This window comes from Salvelinus namaycush, chromosome 32 (assembly GCF_016432855.1).
Source record: "Salvelinus namaycush isolate Seneca chromosome 32, SaNama_1.0, whole genome shotgun sequence".
In the NCBI taxonomy this organism is placed as follows: Eukaryota; Metazoa; Chordata; class Actinopteri; order Salmoniformes; family Salmonidae; genus Salvelinus; species Salvelinus namaycush.
Window position 1 is genome coordinate 17,874,216 of NC_052338.1, and position 15,655 is coordinate 17,889,870.

The following is a 15,655-nucleotide window of genomic DNA, read 5'->3' on the forward strand; positions in this document are numbered from 1 at the left end:
TGACATTTTCTAAAATAATGTTCAAATCGTATTTGACATCCATTCACACCTTGACAGCAGTTCCTGATTGAATAAACATTGACTGAGTCTGTACAGTACATGTGTTGAAGAGTCATCACAATCATTACATAAAGCTGCACCATGATTGTTACATTGCTACCCCTAACCATATTCTTCCTGTCACCTAAAAATAACATGAAGTCACTCAAACCCTATCCCAGACTATGAGATATACAGTCTCTGAGTGTTAGAACCTGTGTGTGTTCAGAGAGGTGTTTTGTTGAAGCTCCCTATTGATTGAGTTGTCTCTGTCTGTGCATCATGATGCAGGCATCATCAACTGTGTGTCGCCGAAGCAAGCGTGCGGAAACATGGGGATAGATGGAACGTCATGCCTCCTCAATGAGGTGTCACTCACAACGCTGACTCCATTCTCTCCCCTGCCTCTTCACATCAGCCTCCTGATTAGCAGCAGGAAGATACATTCTGTCTCCTGTCTCCTCTCTCTGTGGCCAGCCTCTCATCCTCTGTGACGGGGTCAGTGTGTGTGTGTGTGTGTGCGTGTATTCATTCTAAGTGTCTCTGTATGGCCCAGCCTCCCTTCTCCGAGGCTCAATCTGTGGCACAAACATGGTGACCTCACTGCAGCTTTGTTCCTTTGATCAGCGGGTCAGAGTGTGTGTGCCGCTTATGCAGAGTAAAAAGATATCTGCATTTGCTACTAATTAACTCTGACCGTGGTGCTGAATCTGTGGTGTAAATTCTCTGTACAGCACTGAATGCGGAGCTGTACGTGGTGCTGAATTGTACACGTACAGTGTATTCGGAAAGTATTCAGACCCCTTGACTTTTTCCACATTTTGTTACGCTACAGCCTTATTGTAAAATTGATTAAATATTTTTTTCCCCCTCATCAATCGACACACAATACCCCATAATGACAAAGCAAAAACAGGTTTTTAGAATTCTTTACAAAAAGAAAATCATCAAATATCTAATTTACATACATTTGAAGTTGGAAGTTTACATACACTTAGGTTGGAGTCATTAAAACTAGTTTTTCAACCACTCCACAAATTTCTTGTTAACAAACTATAGTTTTGGCAAGTCGGTTAGTATATCTACTTTGTGCATGACACAAGTAATTTTTCCAAAAATTGTTTACAGACAGATTATTTCACTTATAATTCACTGTATCACAATTCCACTGGGTCAGAAGTGTACATACACTAAGCTGAATGTGCCTTTAAACAGCTTGGAAAATTCTAGAAAATTATGTAATGGCTTTAGAAGCGTCTGATAGTAATAATTTGAGTCGATTGGAGGTGTACCTGTGGATGTATTTCAAGGCCAACCTTCAAACTCAGTGCCTCTTTGCTTGACATCATGGGAAAATCAAAAGAAATCAGCCAAGACCTCAGAATTTTTTAAAATCCTGGTTCATCCTTGAGAGCAATTTCCAACCGCCTGAAGGTACCACGTTCATCTGTACAAACAATAGTACGCAAGTGTAAACACCATGGGACGTTCTGTCTCCTAGAGATGAACATACTTTGGTGCGAAAAGTGCAAATCAATCCCAGAACAACAGCAAAGGCCCTTGTGAAGATTCTGGAAAAAACGGGTACAAAAGTATCTATATCCACAGTAAAACAAGTCCTATATCGACATAACCTGAAAGGCCGCTCAGCAAGGAGGAAGCCACTGCTTCAAAACCGCCATAAAAAAGCCAGACTACGGTTTACATCTGCACATGGCGACAAAGATCGTACTTTTTGGAGAAATGTCCTCTGGTCTGATGAAACAAAAATAGAACTGTTTGGCCATAATGACCATCGTTATGTTTGGAGGAAAAAGGTGGAGGCTTGCAAGCCGAAGAACACCATCCCAACCGGGAAACACAGGGGTGGCAGCATCATGTTGTGGGGGTGCTTTGCTGCAGGAGGGACTGGTGCACTTCACAAAATAGATGGCATCATGAGGCAGGAAAATTATGTGGATATATTGAAGCAACATCTCAAGACATCAGTCAGGAAGTTAAAGCTTGGTCGCAAATGGGTCTTCCAAATGGACAATGACCCCAAGCATACTTCCAAAGTTGTGGCAAAATGGCTTAAGGACAACAAAGTAAAGGTGTTGGGAGTGGCCATCACAAAGCTCTGACCTCAATCCTATAGAAAATTTGTGGGCAGAACTGAAAAAGCGTGTGCGAGCAAGGAGGCCTACAAACCTGACTCAGTTACACCAGCTCTGTCAGGGGGGATGGGCCAAAATTCACCCAACTTATTGTGGGAAGCTTTTGGAAGGTTACCCGAAACGTTTGACCCAAGTTAAACAATTTAAAGGCAATGCTACCAAATACTAATTGAGTGTATGTAAACTTCTGATCCACTGGGAATGTGATGAAATAGATAAAAGCTGAAATAAATAATTCTCTCTACTATTATTCTGACATTTCACATTCTTAAAATAAAGTGGTGAGCCTAACTGACCTAACACAGGGAATTTTTACTAGGATTAAATGTCAGGAATTGTGAAAAACTGAGTTTAAATGTATTTGGCTAAGGTGTATGTAAACTTCCGACATCAATTGTAAGTGTTCTTTACTCGGTACTTTGTTGAAGCACCTTTGGCAGCGATTACAGCCTTGAGTCTTCTTGGGTATGACACTACAAGCTTGGCACTGTGCCTCGACACAATCCTGTATCAAAGCTCAATGGACAATTCCTTCGATCTCATGGCTTGGTTTTTGCTCGGACATGTACTTTCAACTATGAGGCCTTATATAAACAGGTGTGTGCCCTTCCAAATCATGTTCAATCGATTGAATTTACCAGAGTTGGACTCCAATCAAGTTGTAGAAACATCAAGGATGATCAATGGAAACAGGATGCATCTGAGTTCAATTTCGAGTCTCATAGCAAAGGTTCTGAATACTTACAGTACCAGTCAACAGTTTGGATGTGACCGGCTGGGTTCAAGCCTGGGTCTCCTACTAGCCACACAACTATGTTATCCCGCTGAACTAAAACCCTAGGCAGCCTAGCCCAGGGGAGCTAACACAAGTCATTGGGTCTCAAAGAAAGGTTACTCATCATGAGTGTGATTCACTGAACCACCTCTGTTACAGCGTGCAAAGACCCTGTGGACTGGAAGAAAGGCTGGGCTGAGAAATTAATGTTAGCTCACTGATATATGTGAGTTTTTTCTCCCTTCCTGAACAGTTGTGTCTGTAATAAAATACATCTCTATTCCTCAGGGCTCTGACAGTCTGTGCTGAGAAAGGCCTTTTGAGAGTCGGAATAAATAACAAACTTTTACATTGACAGATGGTTTCTGGGCATGGAGGTTTCCCTGTAGAAAATTCCTGAGAAAGTTGCTACTCTGTGGATTTTTAGTGGAGAGATGTTTGTTGAGAACGTATATGGGATGACCCACTGTTCCCTAGAAACCCTGCTTTCACAATTCAACTTCCATTAACCGCCTATTTGAATTTTAGGACCTCTGGGTATACAAAAAAAACATTTGATAAAATATTGAATTTGGCCTTTACTACTGTAGCCAATAGAAATGCATTGAATAACACATTCATAAATGGCAAAAAAGACATGAAAAAATTTACCATAAGGAATAAGGTTTTGACACATATTTAACCCCTTATTTTTCTTGGCACAAAACTACTTCCACCCATTAGTATGAGCTACCTTCAGACACGTCCCGTGACACTTGTGGAAAACACTAAACAGAGAACACCATCATGTTCGTGAGAGTCTCCCCTTTCCACAGTGGGGTCATATTAGTTTGTAGCCCAAACGGTTTGGACACTACAGACAGAAGTTGGGACATCAGGCGAGTACCGTGGGGCTTGTAGAGCAAAACGGAGAACACAATCCTGTTTATAGGCCAAACCGTTTGGAAGCTACAGATGTTTTTGTGAGAAGACCAATCTTTGGGATGTCTCATGGTCTGACAAACACAGCAGTAGCTCGGCCACCTTCCACCGCAGATGCGGCAGGCCGACATTGGCGGATTGAGACATATCTCGAGCTTAAACTGATGGATTTTGATGGGGATTTTTTTATTATGTTACTTAGATTGATGCACGGGTGCAAAGTCAATAGACTCTTAAGATAGGAATCTCTTTTAATAAGGGAGCCCTGGCATTTGAGGAGTTATTTTCAGTGGGGGAAAATGTGGTTGTTCATTGAACTTTACACCCATCATGCATTTTAAACCCTACTATAAATATGAATAGATGGGTTTTGTGTAGTAGAGGGTAATATGGTATGAAACTAGATAACTGATGTATGTGATGGAATTAAGGGAGTAGCTATTCATGTATAATTCCTTTCTGTTTTGAAAAACAACAATCAACAGGTTGTTTTATCATAAATAACTCACACGTATTGTCTGGGACAGTGTATTGATTTCTACTTCTTAGTAAAGTCCCCCACAATCCTTTAAGTGGATGTTGTACCATGGCTGACGCCGTGTATCTCTGCAGAGAGCGCATCTCTTGGGACTTTTACTACCTTGTATCAATGCCAAGGCACGAACAAATCAATGTCACTTGTGATGCCTTTGTTAAAATCTCCTCCTACCTCTCTAGAGAGAGAGAATGAGAGAACGAGAGGAAAAAGGAGAGAGAGAGAAAGGGAAAAAGAGAGCGGTAATGAGAGAGTAAGACAGAGAAAAAATAGAAGAGAGAGAGAGAGCGAGAGAGAGAAAGAGAAAGAGAAAGAAAGAAAGAGGGAGAGAGCAAGAGCACAGTTATCCACAGTGGAATCACAACTCCACTGTGGAAGCCTGTTGAATTAATTGACTTTTAATAATTAATGCTTCTTTCACCTACAGTGAGCTCCAGAAGTATTGGGACAGTGACATTTATTCTTGTTGTTTTGGCTCTGTACTCCAACACTTTGATTTGAAATGATACAATGATGATGAGGTTAAAGTACAGGCTGCTATCTTTAATTTGAGGGTATTTTCATCCATATTGGGTGAACCGTTTAGAAATTACATAACTTTTTCAACAAATGCACTTATATGTGTATTAATGTAGTGAAAATATTTGTATTTGGGCCCATATTCCTAGCATGCAATTATTATATTAAGCTTGCAACTCTACAAACTTGTTGGATGCACTTGCTGTATGTTTTGATTGTGTTTCAGATTATTTTGGGCCCAATAGAAATGAATGGTAAATCATATGGTATCATTTTGGAGTACATGTATTGTAAATTAGAAAGTTTCTAAACAATTCTACATTCATGTGGATATTACCAAGATTATGGATTATCCTGAAATATCTGTGAATAATGATGAGTGAGAAAGTTAGAGGCATATCATATCCCCCCAAAAAATAATTTTGTATTGTAATGGTGAGAGGTTAGCATGTCTTGGGGGTATGATATTTGTGCGTCTGTAACTTTCTATTCTTATTTACAATAACAGTGACTCCAAAATGACACAATACATTATTTACCATTACTTTCTATTGTACATTTGTATCATTTCAAATCCAAAGTGTTGGAGTACAGAGCCAAAACAACAAGAAAAAACGTCACTGTCTCAATACTTTTGGAGCTCACTCTACTAATTCTGTTGAAGAGTAAGTGTTACTGCTCTGAAAGAACGGAGAAGAGGCTGAACAATGATCATTGCTCAGTCTAAAGGAAGTAATGCATGCAGCGAATTCAGATATATATATATATATATATATATATATATATATAGAGAGAGAGAGAGAGAGAGAGAGAGAGAGAGAGAGAGTTAGAGAGAGAGGCGGGGGAAGAGAGAGAGAGTTAGAGAGAGAGGCGGGGGAAGAGAGAGAGAGAGAGAGAGAGAGAGTTAGAGAGAGTGGCGGGGGAAGAGAGAGAGAGTTAGAGAGAGTGGCGGGGGAAGAGAGAGAGAGTTAGAGAGAGTGGCGGGGGAAGAGAGAGAGAGTTAGAGAGAGTGGCGGGGGAGGAGAGAGAGAGTTCGAGTGGCGGGGAAGAGAGAGAGAGTTAGAGAGAGTGGTGGGGGAAGAGAGAGAGAGTTAGAGAGAGAGGCGGGGGAAGAGAGAGAGAGTTAGAGAGAGAGGCGGGGGAAGAGAGAGAGAGTTAGAGAGAGAGAGAGGCGGGGGAAGAGAGAGAGAGTTAGAGAGAGAGAGAGGCGGGGGAAGAGAGAGAGAGTTAGTGAGAGAGACAGAGGCGGGGGAAGAGAAAGAGTTAGTGAAAGAGAGAGAGAGAGAGAGAGAGAGAGAGGTGGGGGAAGAGAGAGAGAGAGAGGTGGGGGAAGAGAGAGAGAGAGAGAGAGAGAGAGAGAGAGAGAGAGAGAGAGAGAGAGAGAGAGAGAGAGAGAGAGAGAGAGAGAGATCTCCTTACATTTACATTTCCACATGTTTTATGTATCAGGCTGAGATAATCCTAGTAAACGGTCAATTCTGCCTTTTGTCGTCCTTTCTCACACCTATAGTCCCATATCTATTTCACTTCACGGAGAGTTGAGTTGTAGCAGGGTGTTGCGTTCCCTCTTCTTAGAGGCGTGCGTAACAGGGAAAACGACCCTAAAAGAATAGTAAAATATAGAAATCACCATTTCAGACAGCAACTCAGTTAATAACTTGTATTCTCCACAGCTCAGCTAAACAGTAGGTCCGGCTTTTGTATTTGGGATTCCCAATCAGATAATAAAGTATAGAATGTGATGCGTCAGCTGCCCTATTGGATTGGTACAAAGACAAAAGAAAGTAACATAATACCCTCCTAAAAAAATCACTAAAAACACCAAATGCTTTACATTACATTGGAGCAACTGAAGCAATTATATCATAAGACACGACAGCTTTATGTATTTAGGATTTGAACACACATTTGTCATCAGATTCAGTGCTTGGACAGAGGGGTTGATTGTTCACACTCAACGTTGCACGAAAAGGGAACAACATTCATGTTGAATGGAAACGCGTGGACAGCGTTCTGGAAGAGGTTGAACCATGTCGTAGAGGGTAAATAACAAGCATGTGAGAACCAGGAGTGGGTGTATGATGACAACTGCCTGAACTTTACATAGTGACATCAGACGATGCTGTTTTTACTAGTGCCGACCCTAAATACAGTCTCTTTCAAAAGTATTCAGACAACTGTGTCTTTGATGTGTCTGGGTGGTTTAATACATAATCCACAGCATATTAACTATACCATGTTTAAAGAGATATTCAATGTCTGATTTGATATTGTTACCCATCTACCAATCACTGCCCTTTTTTATGAGGCTTTTGAAAAGATCCCTGGTCTTTTGTAGTTGAATCTGTGCTTGAAATTCAATACTTGACTGAGGGACCATACAGATGTTGTATGTATGGGGGACAGAGGGAGGGTTAGTCATTCAAAAATCATGTCAACATCGATTATTTCACACAGTGAGTCCATGTAACTAATTATGTGATTTGTTAAGCACATTTGACTCCTGAAATAATGTAGGCTTGCCTAAACAAAGGGGATGAATACTTACGGAACGGCTATATTTGAGTTATGAATGTTTAATTTATAAAAATATATATAGAAGGAGAGGGACAGTGGGAGCATGTAGCGGACTAGTGTGTGTGTGTGTGATACAAGCGTAGATTGTACTCAACATGTTCTACTTGTTCTTAGCCTATACTTGAGATTTCATTTTGGTAATAATATGCTTGATAATAATATACTTATTTAAGTTATCACATTGTTCATGATATTTTTCATGTTTTATCTTCTTTGATGTATTTTGTTGAGCAACAACACAACATCCACAAATGCACGTCAACAATGATTTTTAGAGAAAGAGCGAGAGAGCGAGAGAGCGAGAGAGCGAGAGAGAGAGAGAGCGAGAGAGCGAGAGAGCGAGAGAGAGAGAGAGCGAGAGAGAGAGAGAGCGAGAGAGAGAGAGAGAGAGAGAGAGAGCGAGAGAGAGAGCGAGAGAGAGAGAGAAGCAGCTCCTCAGCCTACATGTTCTTGAAACACTGGTGCAGAAAGACAAAGAGAAACAGTTAGATAAAGAGGAGAGAAAGAACAAGTGAATAAGAGGAAGAGAGAGTGCTCTTCAACCTACATCAATTATTCAGTGAACAACAGGGCTCCAGTGAGTCACAGATGACCCTAACATCCTATGGTCCTTACAACCTCTAGCACACTCCTCTCTCTATGTTAACACAAACTATTTACATATTTGATCCACTTCTCCATTTTTTTATTTTCCCAGGTCGATGGAGCGGTCAAGTACGCAATGTTTTCTTTTCAAAGCACAGTGAAAAGCCTTGAATCCCCAAATCAATGCAAGAGTGTCCTTGTCATCCTCCAACTTTGTCTGACTGAAAATGTTGAGAGTGAATTTTCACACTACTTTTGGAGTTTAGAATGAGTTATGAAAGGAGTCTTTAGAAACAAGTTGAAGTACTGTCTTAATAGAAATATGCTGAACAAAAAGGAACTTCACTGAGTTACAGTTCATATAAGGGAATCAGTCAACTGAAATAAATGCCCTAGGTCCTAAGCTATAGATTTCACATGACTGGGAATACAGATATGCATCTGTTGGTCACAGATACCTTAAAGAAAAGGTAGGGGTGTGGATCAGAAAACCAGTCAGTATCTGGTGTGACCACCATTTGCCTCACGCTACACATCTCCTTCACATAGAGTTGATCAGGCTGTTGATTGTGGACTGTGGAATGTTGTCCCACTCTTCAATGGCTGTGCGAAGCTGATCGATATTGGCTAGGATCTGGAACACGCTGTCTTACACGTCGATCCAGAGCCACCCAAACATGCTCAATGGGTGACATGTCTGGTGAGTATTCAGGCCATGGAAGAACTGGGACATTTTCAGCCTCCAGGAACTGTGTACAGATCCTTGCGACAGGGGGGCGTGCGTTATCATGCTGAAACATGAGGTGATGGATGAATGGCACGACAATGGGGATCTCATCACGGTATCTCTATGCATTGAAATTGCCGTTGATAAAATGCAATTTTGTTCGTTGTCCGTAGCTTATGCCTGCCCATACCATAACCCCACCGCCACCACGGGGCACTCTGTTCACAACGTTGACATCAGCAAACCACTCGTCCACACAACGTCATACACATGGTCTGCAGTTGTGATCCTCGTTGGAAGTACTGTCAAATTCTCTAAAACAACATTGGTGGTGGCTTATGGTAGAGAAATTAACATTCAATTCTCTGTGGTGGATTTGTTTCTGGTGGACATTCCTGCAGTCAGCATGCCAATTGCACACTCCCTCGATTCTTGAGACATCGGGGGCATTGTTTGTGACAAAACTGCACATTTTAGAGTGGCCTTTTATTGGTGCACCTGTGTAATGCTCACTAACAGGGATGTAAACAATTGTGTGCACAACATTTGAGAGAAATAATCTTTTTGTGCGTATGGAACATTTCTGGGATCTTTTATTCAGCTCATGAAACATGGGACCAACACTTTACATGTTGCGTTTATATTTTTGTTCAGTGTAGAATGACTAAAACTATTATACGTCTTGCTGAATTCACCATGGTTACACATTTGAGTCCCAACCCTGTAATAATGTTGATGTACTGAGTCTGAGTTAGAATCCTCTCTTTGGGCATCCACCCATCTTTTTGTTGCCATTTGACATGCCTCTAACTTTCTCCCTCATTATTATTCACGACTCAGTCAGGATAATCCATCATCATGGTAGCATCCACATTCATGTAGAAGTGTTTAGGAACATACTCTATTCTTATTCACAATAACAGTGACTCCAAAATGACACAATACAATGTGCATCCAATACCTTTTAGTTGCCATTGGGGTTCCAAAATATACAGTAGTTGTAATAAAAGAAACGGGTGAAATAGGAAACAATAAAAAAAATGTAGCAAAATAAACAGAAGGAACAAGCTGTAATCCGCTCTGTGGAAACCCATGGCTTGAGGAGCAACTGTGCTGATTCTGGTTCAGATCCATTAAAAAACGACGGTTATAGTGATGCTTAACGCTTCCTCTCCCACAAAGAGACTATTTCCATAGAGAAACATTGTGTCATAACAATATCACAAAACGTTTTCCTTTTGTCATGCTAATGTGTTTACTCGGCGTGGGTGTTGTTTGTTGTTCATCCAAGACAACAAACCCCTGGTTCATGAATTATTCCCTGTGTAAACAAATAATAGAATCATCAGTGACAAAGTCTCTGGGCCCCTTCAGATAACACACACACACACAGGTGTCTCTGGCCCCCTTCAGATAACACACACACGCACGCACGCACGCACGCACGCACGCACGCACGCACGCACGCACGCACGCACGCACGCACGCACGCACGCACGCACGCACGCACGCACGCACGCACGCACGCACGCACGCACGCACGCACGCACGCACGCACGCACGCACGCACGCACGCACGACGCACGCACGCACGACGCACGCACGCACGACGCACGCACGCACGCACGCACGCACGCACGCACGCACGCACGCACGCACACACACACACACACACACACACACACACACACACACACACACACACACACACACACACACACACACAGGTGTCTCTGGGCCCCTTCAGATAACACACACACAGGTGTCTCTGGGCCGCTTCAGATAACACACACACACACAGGTGTCTTTGGGCCCCTTCAGATAACACACACACACACACACACACAGGTGTCTCTGGGCCCCTTCAGATAACACACTCACACAGGTGTCTTTGGGCCCCTTCAGATAACACACACACACAGGTGTCTCTGGGCCCCTTCAGATAACACACACACACACACACACACACACACAGGTGTCTCTGGGCCCCTTCAGATAACACACACACAGGTGTCTCTGGGCCCCTTCAGATAACACACACACACACAGGTGTCTTTGGGCCCCTTCAGATAACACACACACACACACACACACACACACACACACAGGTGTCTCTGGGCCCCTTCAGATAACACACACACATAGGTGTCTCTGGGCCCCTTCAGATAATACACACACACACACACACACACACACACACACACACACACACACACACACACACACACACACACAGGTGTCTCTGGGCCCCTTCAGATAACACACACACACACACACACACACACACACACACACACACACACACACACACACACACACACACACACACACACACACACACACACACACACACACACACACAGGTGTCTCTGGGCCCCTTCAGATAACACACACACACACACACAGGTGTCTCTGGGCCCCTTCAGATAACACACACACATAGGTGTCTCTGGGCCCCTTCAGATAACACACACACAGGTGTCTCTGGGCCCCTTCAGATAACACACACACACACACACACACACAGATGTCTCTGGGCCCCTTCAGATAACACACACACAGGTGTCTCTGGGCCACTACACACACACACACACACACACACACACACACACACACACACACACACACACACACACACACACACACACACACACACACACACACACACACACACACAGGTGTCGCTGGGCCCCTTCAGACAACACACACACACAGGTGTCTCTGGGCCCCTTCAGATAACACACACACACAGGTGTCTCTGGGCCCCTTCAGATAACACACACACACACACACAGGTGTCTCTGGGCCCCTTCAGATAACACACACACATGTGTCTCTGGGCCCCTTCAGATAACACACACACAGGTGTCTCTGGGCCCCTTCAGATAACACACACACACACACACACACTCACACAGGTGTCTCTGGGCCCCTTCAGATAACACACACACACAGGTGTCTCTGGGCCCCTTCAGATAACACACACACACAGGTGTCTCTGGGCCCCTTCAGATAAAAACCTGTCACTTTCCATTGGACAGAGCTCATCGATGCCAGTATACGCAAAGAAATAATATATTTGTATATGTCTCGTACATATTCATTTACAACTGATAACTGAATCTCTTCTCAAAATCATAGGTCTATAAAGTCAGCGATTTTAAGTAAACCATAATCACAGCGTTTATTTAAACTAAAATAACCTATTTTGTACTGTGTACACTACCTGAGGACAGAAGAACAGCATGAAGGGCTAGATGCACTAAACTATTTATCCGTTATTTCAGGTAGCCTGGCTACTTTGTGTGTGTGTCAGGTCTACTCCTGCGCTCGACGGTCTACTAACCACCAGTCCTGGCAACCCTCCTTTGTTATCACCCACCAGGCAATATTGTTTATGTTTCCGTGTTAGACGCTTCCCTTGTTTTGTATCGTTCCATGTTTGTCATTAAACTCACTAACTGCACTTGCTTCCTGACTCCCTGAGTCTACGTTACAGTGTGCATGGAGACTTTCCAACATCGAATATCACTAACATCTATCCTGAACATTTAATTGACTGTAATAAATGAAACGCTGTCTCTATTACTTCCTCCCGGGTGGTGTTCCAAAATTAGAGACAACCTCCTTCCTTACAGACAGATCTTTCACTTCCTCACCTCCGTACTGCAACCTATTTAGATCTGAAAGGGTGTATGTGCTTCCTGTCTAGCTCTAATATGGACAGAGCCTCTACAGGGGTAGATCAGACACACCATTCTAATGGAGACTATACTGTAGGAGATACAGCACATAAATTGACTAAGAATTGGTGAACCATCCAAAAGATGATATTTCTCCTGTGGCTGGGATTCCAACTAACTGAGAATCTGTGCACTGCAATTTACTCTTAAAGGGGATATCCATATGCACAATCGCCATGCGCAGGTTGTTGATCTGTGTTTATAACGTTTCAAGTAAGACCCAAATGCAGACTGTGTTGAAGTAGCAATGTTTATTACAGCAACAGAGGCAGGCAAATGACAGGTCAAGGCAGGCAGGGGTCGATAATCCAGAGTAGCGGGGCAAAGGTACAGGACAGCAGGCTGGCTAAAGGGTCAGGGGCAGGCAGAGTGGTCAGGCAGGCGGGCTCAGAGTCAGGACAGGAAAGGGTCAAAACCAGGAGGGCGAGAAAAGAGAGACTGGGGAAAGCAGAAGCTCAGACCAAAACCGCTGGTTGACTTGACAAACAAGACGAACTGGCACAGACAGACAGAAAACACAGGTATAAATACCCCGATGATAAGTGGGGAAGATGGGCAACTCCTGGAGGGGGTGGAGACAAGCACAAGGACAGGTGAAACAGATCAGGGCGTGACAGTGTTGGCTTGAATCTTGGCCAGAGTCTCCTATTTGACCCAGGTCTGTTTTTGATCCAGTGTCCCTCCACCATCACCCTGTAGATGCCCTTTAACTCCAACTCCAGTCACAGATTTTGTGAGAAGGGTCGTCGGAGGAAAAACGACCCAAACGAGGCACTGATGACGTAATCGTTCGGCCTTCAAAACGAGGCGCACCAAACAGTTGTGTGTCAGAGCGTACTCATCTGCCAACACTGCTGCCTGGGCCAATGTCGCCACTTACTGTTCATTTAAATGAACTCCAATTCTATCAGGGAGGTTACTTTTAAAATCCTCCAACAGCATCAACTCCCGAATATCAGCAAAGGTGTTAGCTTTGCTGGATGAACACCAGTGATTAAACAGACTCCTTGTCCCTAGCAAACTCAACAAACGTACGGTGAGAGGGTTTCTTGTGGTTCCTGAAGCGCTGCCTATAAGCTTCAGGCACCAACTCATAAGACCCCAACACGGTTGTTTTAACTATATCATGCTGTAAACTGTCTTCCAGGGAGAGAGCAGCTACTACTTCCTGGGCTTTCCCAGACAATTTACATTGCAACAGGAGCGGCCAAACCTCGAGTGGCCAATGCAGCACAGCGGCCACATGTTCAAACGCAGAGAAATGGGAATCAACTTCCGACTCCCGAAATGGAGGGACTAAGGCAATATTTTGACTCACTTCGAAGTGGACTTGATGATGGTTGTGGAGTCCCACTGGAGCCAGTGTCTCGCTCCAGTTGTCGGTTCCTCACGTCCTTGTCTGCTTCTATTTTCCTCATTTCTAAATCAAACTCCAGCTGTCTAATTATCTTTTTGCTCCATTTCCAAACGGGCCAGCCTCACCTTTAGCCTAGCGGTCCCGTCTGAACGACCCGAAGCAGAAGAGAAAAGGTCAAATCGGAGCAATGTAAAGGGGGTACGAGCAACCCCTTCCTCTGCGCCGTCCTCCAACTTGGCATCGGAAGGCCAACCCGTCTTCTCTCCTGAAGCCTCCCTCATCTTTCAACGAGAAAATGAATTCTCACTAAACCCTCCCTGACTAGGACCAAAAGCTCAGCCTTTATGGATTTCGTAATGAGAGTCCACAATGGTCAGCTATGGCGCAAAGGTCTACTTTACGCAGCCCCACCAACCAATCAACAGAGGGCACTTCAATAAAATTGGAGACGGCTGAGGCAGCCATTTTGTACACAGCAGCCTACTGAACACACGTAACCTAAACAAGTTATCCAAACTCACAACCTTACCACCACGCCACAATCACAGAGAGCTCAGAGCAGCAGGGTCCAGTGGGTTTAATGATCCCGGATGAGCCCCCATTATGTTACGTACCCCTCTTGGAGGAGGAAACGCAACACCCCGCTACATCTCAACTCCCTGTGGAGTGAAAAAGTATGTGATCATAGGTGCGGGGAAGGACAACAGAGGAAGAGATTAGACAGATTAAATACTAGGGGTTATGTATGCCCGTAGGCCTCTTGCCTAAACACTCCCAATGTGCGTTCCCCTTCCCCCCCTGGGAACAAATGAAAAATAATAACCAACACTTTAAGTGAAAAATGTAATCAACCAAAAACACAAAGTCCCATTGGCATACACATACCCCTGAAGGAGTGGCTACAAAATAACATCAACAAAACTTTCACTGACCAACAACCAACACAGGACATACAAAGTGCTCCTGGGGGAGGAACACTGGGTTTTATCAAGCTGGAGAAGGAGTTGGTATTGTAGAGACAACCGTTTCCCCTGACGAGGGGGAGGGGTCAGAGCGCCAATCAGTGATGGGGCTGACCAATCAGCTGCTTTAGGATTCCAGGAAGCCATTTCCTGAAATACACACACATACAAAACCACAACACAGAAACTGGGGAACGTAACAATCACGGTGTAGAACAACATATGCTTCTAAACTATGTGATCATGATGCAGGAGCATCCTTGTTTGTTTGTGCTTGTGTATCTATTGGTCTCATTAAGATTTCAGTATTACCACATAGACTGGCATTGATCAGTAAGAGGGGCAGGCGTGACTAAAGGGAATATTCCTCCATTCAGCTAACATAAAGACAGCAAATAAAGCTGTACTGGGGCCATTGATTTTTGTCACTTTGTTTAAGATCTTCTCCCCTCCTCCCTCTCTACATTGGAAGCAGCAGCAGCGCGTTGGAAAAGTTGCCAAACACGACCCTGGTTGATCACTCCTTTCCCAGTGTTCACAGACAGAGGCAGAGAGATTACACGCTACATCGCTCCTCGCCCCCTAATCCCCTGGATAGACTTCTTTTCTGGCTTGTCGGAACCGCTCAGAGCCAGGTGACATGCCCTTCTACTGACTGGTTCCGTATGGATCTATGCCCCGCTCCCTGTGTGTGTGAATCTTGCTGAAGTAAAGAGTGCTGCTTTTAAAGGGATACTTCAGGGTTTTGGCAAAAAGGCC